General features: G+C 37.6%; 1 long non-coding RNA gene across 1 annotated transcript; it reads left to right on the top strand.

Annotated features, from left to right (window-relative positions):
- Window positions 1-13,661: 13,661 nt before the first annotated feature.
- LOC139818017 (uncharacterized) lies at window positions 13,662-19,488 on the top strand. Its single transcript, XR_011733362.1, has 4 exons — window positions 13,662-14,599; window positions 15,631-18,517; window positions 18,968-19,127; window positions 19,291-19,488. It is a non-coding gene; the product is annotated as an uncharacterized lncRNA (long non-coding RNA).
- The last annotated feature ends 1,959 nt before the right edge of the window (window positions 19,489-21,447 follow it).

Raw genomic sequence — 21,447 nt, 5'->3', positions numbered from 1 at the left:
GATGATAGTTTTTTACAAAAAATTTTGGAGAAAATCGATCAGTACGTGTTTTTTGTAAATCAAAAATTTGTGTCAAAAATTTGAAAATCTTATAAAAATACAGTTTGAAAAAATTTTTTGATATTTTTTATTAAAAATGTGTTTAAAAAAATTTTTTTTTGAAAAAAAAAACGTCCCATTTGGCCCATTTTTCGTAAAGTTATGGGCGTTTAAAAAAAAAGTAACGTAATTTTTCAAAAATCGATATTTTAAAAACGGTTCGACAAAAAAATTTGAAAAAAATCATGGAGGCCTTTTTCAACCAATACTAAAACAAAAAATTTTGAAAAAAATCGAAGATGCAAAACCCAAATGGTGTCCGATTTGGCGTGGAACGCTCTATATATATCTTCCATCGCGTAAATTCTACAAATAAACTTTGCTTGAAAAATACATGTGATATAAAAGGCACAAAAGAAATTTATGCAGAATTATTCTTAGTACAAAGTAATCGGAGCACGATCCTGGAGACATCCCGTGTCCGCGATATCGTCATCGTGGACGAGGCTCCGGGCCCAGAGAAAAAATAATCGTATTATACAAACGATAGACCCCCGTTATTGTCGTACAAAATGTATGTCTACCTATCTGTATAGCTTCTTCTCCTCTCTTAGTCCAAGAGCTGACGACGAATTTAGGGAATGTATTTTAGGCAAGTTAAAATAACAAAAAAATAATATTTTATTAATTGGTGAATCTAGAATCCTGAGTCAGGCAGAGGGTTTGCGGTTATTTCGCTACTGCGCAACCTATGACATTTGCAAAAAAATAAATCAAAAAAATATTTTTTAGGCAACTTGAAATTTGTTTAATCTTTAATTTTAGCATCTATTTAACCCAGAAATAAAAATCCCAGACTATTTTTTGGGTTTTAAAGTGTAACCTGACCCCCCCGAATATATTTAATTATACCTCAAAAATATACTTTAGGCATTCTGAAATTTTTATAGCATGTTTATTAAATAATATTAAAAATACGTGTAAATCGCCAGACGAATTAAACGGTTTTTAATAATTCCCTGACGCGAATAAAGATTTAAAATGAATGCGACAAAAAAGTCTTATGCGTAGCCATAAGTGCGAGAGAGATAGTTAAGGACCTAAGATTTATGCATTTAAAAATGCTTGATTATGCGTGAAATTTTATTGAAATTATGCAAAATTATGCGGTCTAAAATAAGCTGAATTTTAGTGTGTATGATCTTGTTTCTTATATAGTATGTACTTTAAATACCATTATTGCTTTGGGACAAACCACTGTCTAGCAGTAGAGATGGAGTTTAATGAGTACATTGAGAGTCAAGGGAAATAAGAAATCAAAATACAGATACAATAATCCATCTATAGAGGCAGTTTATTAAATAAAAAAAAATTAAATTTAAGTATGAAATATGCATGAAACAGTTTTCTAACGTGAGTTATAATTGTTATAAAATTTAATTAATGAAATGAAGAACATAAAATAAACTAAAAGTATCTCTTGAGATACAACACAAGCAATACCTAATAGTAACTTAACTTATAGAAAAATGAAGGTACAGAAGTGTTGACCAGAATTCACTAGATTCAAATTTGAATATATATCGATTAACTGTGATTAAACTACCTCTATCAAGTTAGCCCCTCCCCCCACCATCGCAAAAAAAAATCCGCATTTATTAAAAAATTTAGTGCTATTTACGTGCTAATTTGTTGCTCTAGTCCGGATCTATTTGCTCCGGGTCTTTTTGTTATTTAAATATTCTATAGACCGTGTCCTACCAGAATATGCAACGTATGATTTTGTTGCTCGTCCCTAACTGCAAATAAACAAATTATTTATCTCCGCGTCGACCGTTACCTACGACTTCGATGGCTAAAAACTAACTAAAAGAATTTGTTGCTCGGGTCTTTTTGTTATTTAAATATTCTGTGGACCGTGCCCTACCAGAATATGCAACTTACGATTTTGTTGCTCGCCCCTAACTGCAAATAACAAATTATTTATCTCCGCGTCGACCGTTATCTACGACTTCAATGACTAAAAACTAAGTAAAAGTTTCTTTTACTTTATAGTTTACGCATAATCAGGCATTTTTAAATGCATAAATCTTAGGTCCTTAACTATCTCTCTCGCACTTATGGCTACGCATAAGACTTTTTTGTCGCATTCATTTTAAATCTTTATTCGCGTCAGGGAATTATTAAAAACCGTTTAATTCGTCTGGCGATTTACACGTATTTTTAATATTATTTAATAAACATGCTATAAAAATTTCAGAATGCCTAAAGTATATTTTTGAGGTATAATTATTAAATATATTCGGGGGGGTCAGGTTATACTTTAAAACCCATAAAATAGTCTGGGATTTTTATTTCTGGGTTAAATAGATGCTAAAATTAGAGATTAAACAAATTTCAAGTTGCCTAAAAGATATTTTTTTGATTTATTTTTTTGCAAATGTCATAGGTTGCGCAGTAGCGAAATAACCGCAAACCCTCTGCCTGACTTAAGATTCTAGATTCACCAATTAATAAAATATTATTTTTTTGTTATTTTAACTTGCCTAAAATACATTCCCTAAATTCGTCGTCAGCTCTCCGACTATCTATATTATAATGAAAGAAACGTATCCGACTGAAAAAGGCCCGTTTAGCGAGATAGGAAGCCGATGCCAGTCTCACGCGAAAAGCGAACGTCGAATTTATAACACAATGGCTGCGTTCGCGAAGCGCGCTATTAGCGCTATTGCATCATTCTATCTTTATCGCTCATCAGGTGTAAAACAAGGATAAAATAAACAAATAGCACTAATAGCGTCTTCCCGAACGCACCTAATAAATTAGTATTTAGCATCTCTATCGAATTTCTATCGAATTTCTATCAAAAAACGAGACAGGTCATTTTTTTGTTTTTTAAGAGAATTCAATCACTAACCGAATTTCACTAATATCTAAACGCCAGAAACGCACGTGGTCCGAGTTAGCACAGGTCCGACAGATTTCTTTCTATAGACGGCATAGTTGCCAAAATATATTTCATGAAAAGAAAATTAATCTACAAAAATCAAATAATATTATGAGCACAAAAAAATATACACGAAGAATTTATTTTGAGAATCAAAAAGATTAAAAAAACGTGACAAAGTTTTTTCCCTCGGGATGAAATTCCAACGTGCGCTTCTAAGGTCAACGCGCATCCTTTACTAAACGAATAAATTCATACACGTTTTGCTGCCAGATTTTTATTGACGTGATACAGACGGGTGTACATCTGAGCCTCAATAAAGCGCAAGTTTAATCGTAAATCAGTTATGCGAAAGATCTTAGATCTTATATTTGTCAATAAAGTTATAAAATCCGCAAACAATGCGAAAATTTGCGCATAGTCCCTCGTGATCGAATATAAATGCATTGCGTCGCTTCGCTAATGATCGGATAAACACTTTCTCGAAAACGCAACAAAATATTTGCTCCACGAAATAAGCTCGCACAAATCGCATCTGACAAAACTGAAATTTAACAATTATATGTAACATCATAAAGCTATAAATTAGTTTTTGTTTTTAACAAGAGAAGTTGAGACACGTAGCGATAAAATTGAATGAATTTCCAACACGATAAAGATAAGTTTAATAATTTTTTTCTACGGTTTTCGTTTCCTTTTTAAAAAATAAAGATGTTAAAAAAATCAATATAAAGTAATATGTAACAAAAGTTTCTCTTGGTGTAAATTTTTAAAAGGAGGAAGCAAGTTTGAAAGAATAATATGATGAATCAACATTCTCTGAATACATACAGAAACCATTCAATTTTTTCCCGACGCGTTGTGGAAAATATGACGGCTCCGTATAATCGTTAATTACCGCGAGACATATGCTAACGAACCGTCGTAAACAAATTCCTCGAAACGTTCGCTACAAAAGAAAACGAAAACAATTTTGGGACAAGAACGAAAGCGTTCGTTTGATCGTCATCGTCTTCGTTTCTAAACCGAAAAGACTCCACTAAGATAAATCATAATTATTCTTGATATCAGCATTCGCGGCATCCTAAAGTCCCGATGGATAAAAACTAAATACTTGTAGCATCCGAGTTTGATTTAGTCGGGCAACGTGAACACAGTTACACGTTTGCCCCCGTCTCTGTGAAAAAAAAACGCGACGATCACCTTTTTTTTCTTTTCAAGTACTATGTATATACTTGTATGTACTATATACTTGTAAGTACTATGTATATACTTGTAAACTATAAATGTATAAAAACGATTAAGTACTCGCCGCGATGAAAAGAAAGTAACACAATACAATTTCTTTATGATTCTCGAAATCAAATCTGTTTGGATTTCTAAGCACAAGGAAAGACATCTCTTTTGCTTATGTATTATTCGACAAAGCAATGATACTCTTCATGGAGTGCAGTAACGGCTGTCGCATACTAACAATGGAAACGAAGACGAGGGCGAAAACGGATAAAAGATTGAAGCGCACTCGGAAGGGAAATGAAAGCACCGCGAGCTTCCTTTTCTCGACGGTCCTTCGACTTTATTCGCGAGGCAACGATATTTTACGCAAATATCCAGTATTCTGTATACAATCATAATTAGCTAATCATCCGTCGACGAAACATATCGCTCGCGTTAACACAGCCGCTTCGGCGTAAACTGCACGTTATGCAGTTATAGATAATTAACAAACTGAATAAAAATCTTAATTATTAATATCTGTAGTAAGAAAAAAGACAGACGCAGAGTCTTTTTATTCGGACGAGAACGCGGTAACAGATGAATTGTTTTTGGCGAGATTGCCTAGCGACGGAGTACGTTTGACGATCGTCGGACGAAGGACTCTCGCGTCTCTCCCGTTTTTGTCAGATTAAAAATAACTGTTGAGCAAGCCACATTGACTCTCTTTATTTACGATTAAGATCTTTCTCTCCTCCGCGCCCTACATTTTTCAGAAGTGGGATTCTGACTCGCGATCGGACCGTCCGTGGTTGTGAGTTCGTTAGCGTGTGTTGTGATCAACGCAATTAAGAAATAGTGCGGTGTTATGTGAAAATCCGTGTGAGTTATGGCGGATGATAAGTTTAAAGTCGCGCAGCTAAAGGCAACTCTCAGGCGGCTGAGTTTGCTTCAAACTGGTGATAAAGCGACCCTGATCAAGAGGCTTTTTGAGCACGATCCTAGTGGAGCGTGGAAAGACGTCGCTAGAAGAATATACTTGGAGGAGAACGAAAGGCAGACGGCGGCTTAAGACGAGGATTCCGACGACGGTGCAAGAGGAATGGATAGACAATTGCCAATGGAGACGATGAGGCCAGGCAGTCCGGACGAGAGGGATAACGAGAGGGATAATGCGGTGAATCTCGCTAGAGACGATAATGCGGTGAATCTCGCTAGAGACTTAGAGCGCATGAGACACGAGTACGACTATATGCAGCGGCAGTTAGAAGACTTACGTCAGGAAAGATATAGATTGGCCGGAAATAGACCGACATCTACGCCTGTGAATAATGGCTCATTTTCGACGCCGCGGCCTACCGTTGCTGCGCTTGGAGAACTGCTGAGCGAATTCACAAGATCGGAAGATGCGTTTTGGAACTGGCAAAAACAGCTTGAGCTTATTCGTACTACATATAATCTTGATGACAACAATACGCGCATTCTAATAGGCATAAAATTGAAGCAGAAGGCCTTGAGATGGTTTCGCTCGAAGCCGGAGCATTTGGAGATTCCGGTGACTGAATTAATGAATCAAATGAAGAGAATGTTCGATCATCGGCCGACGAAAATGGAGTTGCGTCGACGATTTGAGAAGAGAAGCTGGCGAAATGAAGAATCTTTCAGTGATTATTATTACGATAAGGTAATACTGGCCAGCAGGGTACCTGTCGAGGAAGACAAAATAATAGATTTTATTGTTGACGGAATTCCGGAGACGCAACTGTGTAACCAGGCACGCATGCATCGTTTTGAGAGGAAGGAGGATCTTCTGAAAGCTTTCGAGCAAATTACGTTGCGGCCTGAAAATAAGTATCGTCCAGCACGAGGGAACATAGTCAGCAAACCAGATAACAAGCAGCAGCCTAAAGTGAAGGAGACAGAACAGCGACGGGAAAACAAGTGCTACAACTGCAATAAGACGGGGCATCTTGCGAAGAATTGTGACAAGCCGAGAAGAGAACGAGGCTCGTGTTTTGAGTGCGGATCGGCGGATCACCAGGTTCGAGACTGCAGCCAGAGGAAGCAGACGACATCTTCATCGACATCTTCATCGAGAGCGAGCCAGAAAGTAGCAGAGGCCCAGATTTCTAACGTGGCAGTACAGTGCGAATGCGGTAACGAGTATCTTAAGCGAGCGGAAATTCAGATAAATACAAATGGTGTAGACTGTAAATTTTCCGCGAATTCGCAGCTTGATATTGCATGTCCGATAAGTTTAATTAAAGCTAAATTTGTTCCGCCGGGTTCGATTACGCAGTTAGAGAGTGAGCATTACGAAGGTATAAACGGTTCCGTATTAGAAATTAAGGGCGTAGTAGTAGCAAAAATCGGTCTCGAAGATGCTATGACGAATGATGCGGTAATACGCGTTGTACCTGAACACACTATGAAATGCGATATATTATTGGGAAGAGACGTATTAAAGCAATTAAATCTTACGATAGCTAAACGGTCTGACGAAAAAGATAATGAAAGTACCGCGAGTAAAATAAGTAAAATATTAAATATTGAAACGGATGAGGTGGTCAGTGACGAAATTGATGCGTTAGATGTGAGTCCGAATTTGCCTTATGCGATTAAAAATAAGTTTAAAGAAAGATTTCGAGCGGGATATTTACAAGCTGAGAGACCGTCGGAACCGAAAATAAAAGCCGAACTTAAATTACATGTAAAGGAGAAACAGCCTTTTTATTTTGCGCCTAGAAGACTATCGATCGATGAGAAAAAGAAGTTACGCGTTATTTTAGATGACTTGTTAGCGCGAGGCATAATTCGTCCTAGCACTTCAGAGTACGCATCGCCAATCGTATTAGTACGGAAGAAAGACGAGAGTTTACGAATGTGTGTAGACTATCGCACTTTAAATAAGATCACGGCACGAGAAAATTTTCCTATGCCGGTAATAGAAGAACAGATTGACGCGGTAGAGGGTAAACGTTATTTTACATCATTAGACTTAAAGGACGGATTCTATCATGTATTTATTGAAAAAAAAGCATAAAATATACGGCTTTTATTACGCCTTTTGGTCAGTTTGAATATGTGAAAATGCCTTTCGGGTTGAAGAATGCGCCAATGCGATTTCAGCGTCACGTTAACGAAACTTTGGACAAACTAATTAGAGACGGTAAAATTGTAATATATATGGATGATATTCTTATTGCGACCGGAACTATAGAGGAGCATTTAGAGGTACTTGAATGTATTTATCAGTTACTTACAGAAAATCTGCTTGAGTTGCGTTTGAGTAAGTATCACTTCTTGTACGAAGAAATCGAGTTTTTAGGATACGTAATATCGGCTAAAGACATACGTCCGAATGATTCGGGTATAGCGGCGGTAAGAGATTTTCCGACTCCTAAATGTGTCCGAGACGTACAGAATTTTCAGGGACTGTGCTCCTATTTCAGGAAGTTTGTGAAAGATTTTTCGTTAATTGCTGGATCTTTATATGATTTAGTTAAAAAAAGAGTTACATTCGAATTCAGCTTAAAACATAAAGAGGCGTTCGAACTATTAAAGAGTAAATTAATCTCGATGCCGATTTTGTCAATATACAATCCGGGAGACAAAACAGAACTACACTGCGACGCGAGTTCACGGGGATTTGGCGCGGTGTTGCTTCAACGTAAGTCAGATAAGAAATTCCATCCAATTTTTTATTTTTCTAAGAAAACTACGGAAGTCGAAGCACGCTATCATAGTTACGAGCTTGAGACATTAGCGATAATATACGCATTAAGAAGATTCCGCATTTATTTACAAGGTATTCCGTTTCAAATAATTACTGATTGCAACGCGTTGGTTTTGACGTTAAATAAAAAGGATATAAATCCGAGAATCGCGCGCTGGGCACTTGAGTTGCAGAATTATGATTATTCCACGGAACACAGGCCGGGGAAAAGAATGCAACATGTGGACGCATTGAGCAGGGCGAATGGTATTTTAGTAGTTGAGCCTAACACTTTCGAGTTCGAATTATCGGTATGTCAAATGCAAGATCCAGTCATTACAGAGTTGAAGACACGTTTAGAGAAAAAGCAAGATAGTTTGTACGAAATAAGGAATGGTCTTGTGTATCGCAAGAAAGGCGATCAAGTTTTATTTTTTGTTCCGCGAGCAATGGAGCAGGATTTACTCCATAAATATCATAATGATTTCGGGCATTTCGGAATAGAGAAAACGCTAGCATTGTTACAAGAATCCTATTGGTTTCCGAGTATGAAGAATAAAGTTCACGATCATATTGAAAATTGTACGAAGTGTATCGCTTTTTCGAAAACGTCAGGAAAAACCGAGGGATTTATGCATAACATTCCTAAAGAGGATGTGCCTTTTGCGACGATACATGTTGATCATTTTGGTCCGGTAAATCGAGCAAATGCGTAAAAAAAAACATGTATTTTTAGTCGTTGATGCATTCACGAAATTTGTAAAATTGTACGCGGTTAAGTCAACGACATCGCGCGAGACAATTGGTTGTCTTAAGGATTATTTTAACGCTTACAGTAAGCCAAAGATTTTGATATCGGACCGCGGAACTAGCTTTACGTCAAAAGAATTCGAAGAGTTTATGAATGAGACTAATGTAAAGCATGTAAAGATTGCAACTGCGTCACCTCAGGCTAACGGACAGGTCGAGAGATATAATCGGATTTTAGCGCCGGCTTTAGGGAAATTGTATGACGGGAAAGATTGGCATAAATCGTTAAGAGAAATAGAATTTGCTATGAATAATACTGTGAATCGAGCGACAGGCGAGACTCCTAGTCGATTACTGTTTGGTGTATCTCAGCGTGGACATGTGTATGATGCGTTAAAAGAATACGTAGAAATTCAGAATGAAAATGTAAGAGATTTAGTGAAAATGCGAGCTAGCGCGGCTGAGAAAATTGAAAAGACGAGCGAATATAACGAGAAATACGTAAATAAAAGGCGAAAGGTAGCGCGAGAATATTCTGAAGGCGATTTTATAATGGTTAAAAACTTTGAGACTACAGGCGGTAAATTATCTCCAGCGTACAGAGGACCATATCGCGTTATCCAAAAATTAATAAATAATCGCTATATCGTGGCTGATGTTGAGGGCTGCCAAGTGTCACAAAGACCATACCAAAGGACGTGGGAAGCGGCTAATATGAAACCATGGCGCGAGAAATCGAAGACAGAAGATTCATCGGAAAGCGACTCAGAAATATAAATTGTAATGATAATGTAAGACGGCCGGGACGGCCTATTGTCAGTATGGCCGAAATGTAGTAAGAAAAGAGACAGACGCAGAGTCTTCTCGTTCGGACGAGAACGCGGTAACAGATGAATTGTTTTTGGCGAGATTGCCTAGCGACGGAGTACGTTTGACGATCGTCGGACGAAGGACTCTCGCGTCTCTCCCGTTTTTGTCAGATTAAAAATAACTGTTGAGCAAGCCACATTGACTCTCTTTATTTACGATTAAGATCTTTCTCTCCTCCGCGCCCTACATATCATTATGTTATAATAATTAAGATTTTTATTCAGTTTGTTATCTATACTGTTCATCAGCTGCGTTACCCTCTACTCTGATGCTAAGACTGAGTGTATATTTTTCTATATAAAGACAGAATAAAATTAGTTATATAAATCAATACTATATAAATTTAATATTTATTGCATTTGTTATAGAAGTTATTATTTTACCCCATCAAGAATGGATAGATCCTTTGAAATAGTTTTACATCATTCATTTACATTACAAGAAAAAAATTATTTGAGGTGCAAGAGATGCAGTAAATTGCCAAGTCTAATAAGTACCCGCGTCAATATATACTATGTATACTAATTCACATTCTCAATTGTGCTACTGTTATTATTTGTCATCAGACAATTATAAACATACACATAATAATTAGATACATATTATATATATATACGCACATGTGTGCATAAGAATATATGCAATTTATAAAAAGCGGGTGCTTATCAGCCTTGATACGTTACTGCCTTCTGCTACGGACGGCCAGAAAGCATTTTCAGGTTCAGGCCGTATTGCTGAAGAATCCAAGACGCGGCAACGCCGCGCGGCGTTGCCGCGTCTATAGCATATGTCTCTCTACCATGCGTCCGTGTGAGCAATTTAGTGCTGTGTACGTGTACGGACATACACCACTTCATAGAACCTGAAATTCGTTGGTAACACTGAAACCGGAGTTTCGCGTTGTCACCACGCGAGGTCTCCAATATCAGTTCGGCCTTTGCTTTTAGTTGACAGAGTTGACATTACCGACGTCGAGGAAGTTCGTCCTTAGCTTTAGCATCCCTTTAAGTCTTTCCTGTAATAGAGCTTTCAGGGATACAGGGACGCGTTTCGCGTTACCGGGGACGAGTGATGTGCGTACAGACCCTACGGCCTATGCCGCGAATTCGGAAGTGAGCGACGCGCGAGGGAGTACGGGGGCGCAGGGCGCGATTATGGGCGAAAATGACGTGCGCGCGGAGCTCGGATATAAGTTTAAGCCCGACACTTTCGACGGAACGGTACCGCTGCGCGAATTCTTTGCTCAATTCGATTTAATCGCTCGCGCGAATGGTTGGAGTGACGTGATGAAAACAGTGACTCTCGCTTCGAGCTTGAGAGGGAAAGCGCGTGTTGTTCTCGAGACCGTACAAGACGCTGCAAATATGCAGTACGCGGAGTTAAAGTTTAAGTTGGAATTACGCTTTGGAGAAGGACATCTGTTTCACAATTATTATACACAGTTTACCAATCGGAAACTGAAGTTCGGAGAGGATCTGGCTACGCTTGGCTCCGAACTTGAAAGACTTTCGCGTCTCGCTTACCCAGAATGTCCCTACGAGGTTCGGGAAAAAATCGCGTGTGCGCAATTTATTTCCGCGATTACGGATAGTTTTATTGGACGTACTCTTCAGCTAGAAGGGATTACCTCGCTGAAGTTGGCCATAGAGAGGGCGAAAGCCGTAAAGACTATACAGGGAGGAAATTTTGAGGGAAGAAGGGATTTTGAAAAGCAATTTGAGGAAGGGAAGGATAGGGACGCGGAGAATAATTGAGAAGAGAAAGAAGGGGAGGAATAAGAGGGAATAAAATTGTGTTTTTTTTTGTGAGTTCGAGTTTCTGCGTTTATGTTTCTTCTTTCACAGAAAGAAGTTGTCTGTGAATTTTTGAGGGAGAGAGAAACACTGAGCGGAGCTTCCACGGCGTCGTCATCAACAACGACGGCCGAAGACTTCGTAAAGAAGACTGCCTCGCCCTCGGTTTTTTTGACGCGTGGTTTTTTCCGAAGGACAAAGGGCAAATGCCGAGGCAGGGACCTGGGGAGCCCTAAGGGGCGTTGGGTCCACGGGAAGCTTTCTTCCCTTGTCCGAAGATTTTCGGGAGAAGCGTCGTACTAAGGAGGAGGAAAACAATTTCAGCGGGCGGAGGAAGAAGGATCTCCTTCGACGGCGGATCTCTGCAAGGGAAAAGGTTGGGGGGGGTTACCCTGGAGTTATCTGGGGGGAGCTTGGGGGCCCGGTGGGACGGTGCCCGAGAAAACCTGCAGCAGCAGCTCAGGGTAGGGCAGGAGGCCGTCCCGGTACCCTGGAATCGCACGACAGATTGCCTCGTCAGGAAACTGCCCTTCCGGATTGTCGGGACGACAATCTTGAAGAGGGAGGGCAGTGTTACGCCCGCGCTGAAATGGCCCTTAACTCCGAGCTGAAGCGAGTGGTTATTCCGCAGAAGTCGCGAAGCGGTCCCTTGACAACGGGACACGTATTGATTGATTTATTGCCTGTCAGATTTCCTTTGGACTGAAACTCGAGCAGACGTTTCGGTTCACGTTTACGATTGTAGACTAACGGAATAAACCATCCTTTCCTTTCACTATTCTGTGTTCCCTTATTCCGCGGGTCGCGAGTAAGCGCGCGAGAGCGTGTGCGGGAGTGCAGTGAGAGCGAGCGGAAGCTGTCGGAGCGCAACAATACATATAACACATTATAATTTTTACTATAACCTCGCCTGGTCCTGCCGGGTCCGGTAAGGCGTCCCTGTTCGGGCGCCATGTAACGGGCTAACTTTATCATCGAACGCGGACTAGTTCACCGGATCAGGAGTTCGACTAAAAGGCCCAGAGACAATAATCAGGTTAATCGCATACGTAATGATTTATTCAGCATTAGTTTACAAAATGATGTAAGCGCGGTATTATAGTAGGTTACGGAACGCGGTATATTACAACGGCCGGATAGTGCAGGCGCACTCGGCGCGACGCAGCGGGATAGCAAAAACGCGGTATTACAATAGATTACGGTACGCGATATATTACAACGGCGGGATAGTGCATGCGCACTCGGCGTGACGTAGCGGGATAGCAAAAACGCGGTATTACAATAGATTACGGGACGCGGTATATTACAACGGCAGGATAGTGCAGGCGCACTCGGTGCGATACAGCGGGGTAGCGAGAATGCGGTATTACAATAGAGTACGGGACGCGATATATTATAACGGCAGGATAGTGCAGGCGCACGCGGCGCGACGTAGCGGAATAGCGAAAACGCGGTGTTACCATAGATTACGGAACGCGGTCCATTACAACGGCAGGATAGTGCAGGCGGACTCGGCGCGATGCAACGGGGTAGCGACAACGCGGTATTACAATAGATTACGGGACGCGATATGTACCGCGGAGGATTGCGGGGTCCCGGGGCTTACGGTAGCGAGAACCCTCGCGACGGGCACGCTCAACCTCGTTGGGCCGTGGCCGTCGAGAGTAAGTTTGATGGAGTTCGGGGACACCTGAGAACGCTCAGTCGGGCCCATACTCTGGACCTCGTTTTGGGTGTCGCCCTACCCTGGCGGAAAAAAAAATACAAAGAACTACGTGATTTTACTGTTAAATCACGCATTTCTGCAACCAAATAGGAAATATTACGAAATAGTAGGAAAAACTACGAAAATTGTAAATGTCGTAATAAAACGTAGTTTCTTGTAAAAAAGTTCTACAACTTTTGAGAATATACAATGAATTTCTGCAATCGAAACGTAGTTTATCGTAAATTCTCATCAAAATAAAAATTTATTAATGTTGTAATAAGGCGTAGTTTCGCGTAAGAAATTTCTACATTTTTTTAAAATATACAATGAACTTTTGCATAATAAGACGTAGTTAATCGTACATTGGCATTAAAATAAAAATTTATTAATGTTGTAATAAGACGTAGTTTCGCGTAAGATACTTCTACGCTTTTTCAAAATATACAATGAACTTCTGCAAAATAAGACGTAGTTAATCGTACATTGGCGTTAAAATTATAACTTTCCAATCAATTAACAACCTTCAACAGTTGTTCGATAAATATACAATAAAGCTAACTCGAGAAATAAAAACACAATTTTTTATAATTACATTAATTTTATTTGTATTACAAAGGTTTGTTACAGATATTACTATTATTAAAATTAGGAAGAAAATAATATCGATATTAATCACCAAGACATCCTCTTGGTATGTCACTAATATAATGTTTATCATTCAACGTCATCATGATACAGTGATCTCGAATAAATGCAGGAGAACATTTCTCCAATAAACCGCCGGTGATGAAACATTCTCTAATATGAGTTACGATTTACGATTACATCATTGATCTTCCGATTAAACTCACTCTTCGTCTCTTTCTAAGGGAAGAGTTAGAAAGAGATCACGAGAGAGTTTAATCGGAGGATCAAGTTAATCGAAGACGGTGAAATCGGTCGTATGCTTCTATAGAACAAACTGTCATAACGATTCAACGTGTTTACTCGATGATAACCTCAACTGGAAGTCTTATTAGCTTCTCGAGAGCAGCCACGGCCGCGATTTAGCTGTTACCGACTCCCGTAGGTAACGTCCACAATTTGTGGTTCTTTTCCGTGCTAATGCCGCTCTTGCCTCTTCAGGCTTCTCTCTGGTCAAGGTGTGCGCGCATTCAACGGAAAACGTACGTGCAGTGCAATGCGTGAACGCGACGAGGCCGCGGAAGTGATCGTGATCCGCGCGGCGCAAAGTTCCTTGGAAAATAATCGACGAAACAGTCCGGGACTCGGGAGTTTCTCACGTAACACGCAAGCAAGTACACTCAAGAACGCGCAATTGTGTGTATAAACAGAGAAAATAATCGACGAAACAGTCCGGGAGTTTCTCTCACGTAACACGCAAGTAAGTATACTCAAGAACGCGCGATTGTGTATAAACAGAGAAAATAATTGACGAAACAATCCGGGAGTTTTTCTCACGTAACACGCAAGCAAGTACAAGTACGCATTCTTGTAACGGCGCCATTCGTGGCCTACGACGACATTGCGGAGACACGCCGATTACGGCTACTACGATAAAAGTAAGTATTTTGATAGCATGTTTTAATACACATGGTACATTTTATGAAATAAATCCTCATTATACTTTGCAAGGTTTATATGATGTTCTTATTGGTTTCAAAACGTCCTTCCCGAGGAAAATTCTTATAGTTATATGTAACGTATCCTATATCTCAACATCTCGAGTACTCGTAACTCGTCGCGTCGTGTAAAAGAGTCACGGTGCAGTCTCGCTTCGCGTGTACTTGACTACCGTGTCTCTTGATTATATCGTAAAATTTTCCTTTTGAGAACGTTTTGGAACGTTACCTTAAAAGTTTATCCAGATAAACTTGCATAGGTGCAAATGGATTCGTCTATTTTCTTATGCAGATGTATATATGGACCAATTCTTTATATGCAAGTATGCACATATGCAAGTTTGTCTGGATTGACCTTAAGTGGGAAGCACACACTCTTGCATAAATAATTTCTATTGCCACAATGGAATTAAAAAACTCTGATTGGTTCATTGCCTTATGCGTCGTGCATTATGCCTTTATGCAAGAGTGTGTGTTTCCCGCTTTAGAATCGACGTGTTACAAAATGCATGTTTTCTTCACCGATTCATTCAATATTGTTTCAAATAATTTCATTTATATTACATACTAGCTGCCCCGGCGAACTTCGTACCGCCTAACAGTAATGAATGTAGTGATAAGACACGTAAATAGTCCCTCTCTCTCCCTCTCTCTCCCCCCTTTCCCCCTCTCTCTCCCTCCCCCTTCACTCTCTCTCTCTTTCCCCTCTCTCCCTCTCTCCCTCTTTCTCTCTCTTTCTCTTTCTCTCTCTCCCCCTCACTCTCTCTCCCTCCCTCTATGTATTTTTTCTATGTATTTGGATATCTTTCTAGATTAATTTTTTTTTACGTGAATTTTTCCGATATTTTATTAGTTATTCTGCTATTCCGGAAAATTCTACCCCTATTTTATATGGTTTTAATACAAATTCGGTCCAGCCGTTCTTGAGTTATAAGTGGTGTAACTAACCCGACTTTGTTTTATATATATAGATATTACAGACAAAGTGCAGTTTCATCATTGTTTTGCCATTGGATGAGAGATAAGAGACATATGCCGCAGACTTTTATTGAGGAGCAAATGAATAGAACCAAACTGAACAAATACTTCAACGGGGCAATTTCAGCAGCCAGGAAGAAAATTAATTACAAGGCTATAAAAACGCCCAATCCTGTGACATAAAAAAACCCTACAACTGAACATTTACAAAATTTGGAAGTTTCTAAAGACGACAAGTCAGATAGTGAGCATTCCTGCTCTGAGAGTTCGGAAGCTGTAAGTGAGGTGTAATTAATGTAAAAGTTTATATATGAGTCAGAAATCATTTATTTGTTTTCCTTTTATTTAGAGCCAAAGCGTACTTTAAGGGGTTGCGCACAATAAAAGAAATAGGGAACAGTTCAATATTAATGTATGAAATTCATATGTAATTTATTAATACAGAATAGACGAACAGAGAAATAGTGCTAAGGAACAGTGATGGAATTTTATTCTATTTCTGTATGCCATATGCACAATAAATATGTTTAATATTAACATATTAATTGTGCATATGGAACAGAAATAGAAAAAAATTTCATCACTGTTTCTTAGCGGTATTCCCCTGTTCATCTATTCTGTGTTAATAAATTACATATGAATTTCATACATTAATATTGAACTGTTCCCTATTCCTTTCATTGTGCGCTAAGTGTGTTCGTAAAACGTGCAATTTAATCAAAGTATTTTGTGATTTAGTTTAATATGTACGTTGTTTTTTTTTTATATGAATTACTTTTATATAAACTACAGTTAACACTTCTTGTATAACATATAGATACATAATACTAAATATTTTTGTTTAATGATTAATGTAAACCTACAAAATTGTGTGTTCACACAATATTTTTAGGATCTTATTTGTAAAATCCATGTAAAAAGCATCTAAAGAATTTTCGTGTTTTTAAATTCATTAGTTCTTAAGCTCGGATATCTCGGGAGAGACATTTTCTGCTCTTAGAATCTTTGGATTTTGAAATCTTGGATCCCCGTATATGTAGGAAACACATCGCCTCAAAAATGTATGTCCCTTAATTATAAATCCCTTAGTCTTAGAATATTTTGCAGAAAAGTTGGATTATGGAAATTTTGATTATATATTTTATATATTTGATTATATATTTGATAAAGCCTATTAAAATCTCGTTGTATCGAGCGCTGCGCATAAGAGACAGATTTTGCATTCAAGAGTTTATTTCCTAATAAATTGTTTTTTTATACCAACGATGTTTGCGTTAATCTGTTAATATGTTACGTTACATCGGAGAGTTTGGCGTCATTGTTCTACGAGGACGTTCCGGTAAATTGACCTGTGTGTTTGTAAATCTTGCATAAGCAAGTGATCTCAACATGTATGTATGTATGTATACTGAATAAAGTTTATTAAAATTATTAAGTAGATTTTATGTATACTGAATAAAGTTTATTAAAATTATTATGTATATTTATAAGTATAAAGGTGACATTTCATGGGTAATGAACAACAGCAGCAGATCGTACCGATTGGCTACAAGACAGAGAATTTCTAAAAACTCGAGAACTTCTCTATTTTGTAGCCAATCAGTACGATCTGCCGCTGCTGCTCTACTGCCCATAAAATGTCATCTTAAGTTGTAATTAGACGGAGAAAAACGTAGAAATTATGCGCAACAAGTTTCTACGCATAATTAATGATTTCTATGTCTTAGTATGCTTATCTACAACAAATAAAAAAACTGTCCGAAACCGCGCATTTTCTCGTGAATAGTTGTAATTTTAGCGTAGTTTGGCATTAATTGCATCTCTAATTTAGTTGTAGTTTCCGCGGATTTTTTGTCGTAGTTAGTTGTAGTTTGGCGAAGTTGTTAAAAATGTTTGAGAATTTTTTACGCTCATCTACAAACAATTAAGAGTTTTTGAAATCGCGCATTTTCTTGTGATTAGTTGTAATCTTAGCATTGTTTAGCATTAAAACGTCCTATTTTCATGTAGAAGAATACACAAAGAGGTTAGATTGACATGTAGACTGTGTGTGTGCTTGCGACTCGCGTTCTGCGTCTTATGTAGATAGGCCTTAAAGTTAAAACATCCTTATCAAATCCACTTTATTCTATGCAGAAATTCTTTTGCGCGCGCAATGGAACTAAACTCTTAATCATGCAGTGATTCAGTGCTGTACCGTGCAGCTATATCTTATGGATCTCTCAACCATAATAGTTGTGCTGCAGACCACATAAGAGGGATAGCAATAATCCTTTGGTTGAGGCAACCATATACGAGGGTATTATAACCGAATGTTACGTATCGTAAGAACTACGGTTATGACAACTGTATAAATGGGCATATCTTAACAGCTACATTGAATGTAATATCAATTTAACTTGAATTTACATACATTTTTCTTTTAATCATAGAGAACATTGTTGTAACAACCGTAACAATTTTCTCCGTGTATATACACTTGTAGAGAGAGAGAAAGAGAGAGCACATGAATATATAGCGTGATATCCTATCTTAAAATTGCCGTGTTAAGTCGATAGTCGAATTTATTGTTGCCTTTTTACCGCGATGCTGATTGGTTATCTCGATTGATTGCCGCGCCGTAGCTTGCTTCATCCCGTGAGGGACTGTCATCGCGGAGTGTGGCGAGTTTCGTGCGAGCTTCGTGCGTGTAGTGCGTCGTGTGTGTGTCGTGATGTGACAGCTCTCGAGGTTAATCGTCCCGCGTCGTGTCGCGAGGTTAATATTATTATTAATGTGATCTCTCATCATTATTATAAATATAAAATCTTTAATTCTGAATTTCGGTCGCGTCACGCAAGGATCGAAGTGCCACGCGAAATATCAGCGGATCGGAGATAGGTATTATATAGTGACAGTCGTGATCGTTATTATGTTTACGCGAGCGTTACTTCTGTATAGTAATTTACGATAATTTACTCGTTTATTACGCGGGATGAATTATCATAAACTACTACAAAACCCCGCTTTACGTGGAGGAATTATCATATATAAGTATGTACATACAGAAGTAACGCTCGCGTAAACGTAGTATACGTGACAGATAGTGTGTGTGTGTGTGTGTGTGTGTGTGTGTGTGCGCGCGTGTGCGTGTGCGTGTGTGTGTGTGTGTGCGTGGAAAAATGCGACAGGAGTAAAAAAGCAGCGTCAAGTACGTCAAGTATGTGTGTATCTATATGGATGTGTACATATGTATTATACAATTAAAAAACATGTAATAAAAATATATTGCTTATAATTTACTAATTCATCAAACAATAATTTTAATTAATCAGATAAATTTTTTGACAGCTAGATCAAATATTTATCAGGTTATCGTGGTTATGTGAAGAAGTTCTCAACATGTGATTAATGAAAAAGAAGTAAAGAAGAAGAAATCGGAGAGGGTGTCGTGTTATACTACATAATCACCAAGAAATGGAAAGATCACATATAGATTATTTTGTTTGTGGTAAGATTATTATATATATGTATGTATGTATATTACGTATCTATGCTGATATATATATATATATATGTTATTATATTACGTACTATTATTAAAATCAATAAAATTACCAATTTTATCACATGATATAATATTATAATACAATAACGTAACAATGTATATACAGGATGTGCTATTTTAAATACTCCAGGGAAATCTAAAAAAATATGGAAGATGTGGAAAAACGTTTTAGACAAAAGTTGTAGGATATCAAGGAAGTCAAATAATGGTAAAACTAATTTTCAAAAAATCGTTATATAAAGGTCATCGTTATTTTTTTATACAGAATTGTATAATTTTTTTTTTATAATATGATTCTTCTAATTATTCTACATATAAAGGTATTAAGGTAGAGTTATCAAAATAGTTTACGAAATATTTTATATTTTATTCTGGTACCCCTTACGGAAAGAAACTACAGCGGATTACAGAAAATTATATTACAGGAACTACATAAAAGTATTACACGAAATTACAGACTGAAGTATTGTAATATACTGTAATATTTTCGTACTATACGCTCGGATTACAGGAAAATATTACAGGAAAATAGCCTGTATTCTGTCATTTAGTGGCTCCCGCTTGATTTTAGAGAATTTTCCTCTGAAATACAGTCTCAAGAAGATATTTTAAAATCTAGAGGCATATCCTCTAACCATGAGACACTAAACTTAAGATTGCAGTCCCCTAATACTAGAGGACACTGATTTCCGATATTCACCCGGCATAAAAAAAATATTTTTTTCGAAATTTTATTACTATTTTATAACTAAATTTGTTTCTTAAGGTGGTTCATGCAGTACTTGCAAGTCAAATAGGCAACTATTTTTATTAGTGATAAATAAGTATGATTTTTGTCCGTAAAAATCAGCATATAATTAGATTTATTATTTATAACATCTTTAATGTTATACGACCTCTACGTAATTAAAATATTGAGACAAAAGTCACATCTTTTACTAGAGTTGTGAGCCGTGTGAATATATGTACAACAGCAGCGCGGCAACGAATAAATGATGCATGTTAAAATTATTTGGACATTTTATAACTTCATTGTATTGAAACTTGTATTTATTCAGTATTGCAGATCTTGATGCAACCTAATTTTAATTTTTTTCAGAAATGGACAAATATTTTTATTTCACCCTTTGCTTTATTCGGCGTCCAGAACATGGTAAACGAATTTTTTGAGATATGCGCTGTACTCATCAGCTGACACATGCGACGTTGCCAAGCTGCCGCTAATGCCGCTCGAGTCCAGCCGTCAGTTCCGTATTGTCGATTTAGTCAATCAAAAATTACGTTTTATTAATATATGGTACGGTCAATGAACTCGGGCTTTCATCTAGTATCTTGCAAAATGTTTATTGTATCGTTTCGTCAGTTTTTGGTTCGTTTATCTAGTTTTGAAGTATTGCAATTTTTGCAGCATAAGCGCTTTAACCTCGTTTTTCGGATAAGGGGTCCCTCCACCGCGTTAAATTGGCAAAGTTTACGGACATATATCTCCAGAACCAATCGGTTAAAAATTCCGAAATTTTACAGACACACTCGAGGAATGTTAATCTTTCATTTCATATTAAATTTTCCGGGCTAAGTACATATGACCTAAATGCATGAACCACCTTAAGATGCAGTCTATGATTATAAATATTTTCTTGTATTTGAAAAACCTTACCTTGGTAGGATTCGAACTCGGGACCTCTGGATCGTGAGCCAACTGCCTTACGTGGTAGACTACTTCTTAATTTGATGTAAGTGTTATATATAGTCTACATATGTCATAACCAGCGCAAATATATAATTTTTCAAAAATCATCTTAAGAAACAAATTTCCCCACTTATCAGTAGAATATTTTTTTTGTGAATATCTTGCCGATATTACAGGATAATAATAGCCTGTAATATCACTGTGGAATTATAGGAAAATAATCTGTAGTGTATAATTATAATATATATAAGAAAAATATATATTTATATGATGTCAAAATGGCGAATACCCTGTATACACACTGATACTTTATATTTTTTTATATTTATTTACTTATAAAATATGAAATTAAAAAATAATAAAATGTGGTTAAAAAGTGATACATTAAATCTAATAAATTTCAAACAATATTTATAGAAATAATTTATATACAGCTGCATTGAAGTAAAAGTATACTATATATGGAGGGGTAAAAACCACAGTGGTGTAACTCAAATTTTTAAAAATCTTTTCTTGTGTGCATAGATGCAATCCGTACAATATATAAATTGCATCTATGCGCATGAAAAAATA

The sequence above is a fragment of the Temnothorax longispinosus genome, chromosome 8 (genome assembly GCF_030848805.1).
Source record: "Temnothorax longispinosus isolate EJ_2023e chromosome 8, Tlon_JGU_v1, whole genome shotgun sequence".
Lineage (NCBI taxonomy): Eukaryota > Metazoa > Arthropoda > Insecta > Hymenoptera > Formicidae > Temnothorax > Temnothorax longispinosus.
Note: the sequence above shows the minus strand (reverse complement) of the source record. Positions and strands in the feature narration are given on the sequence as shown.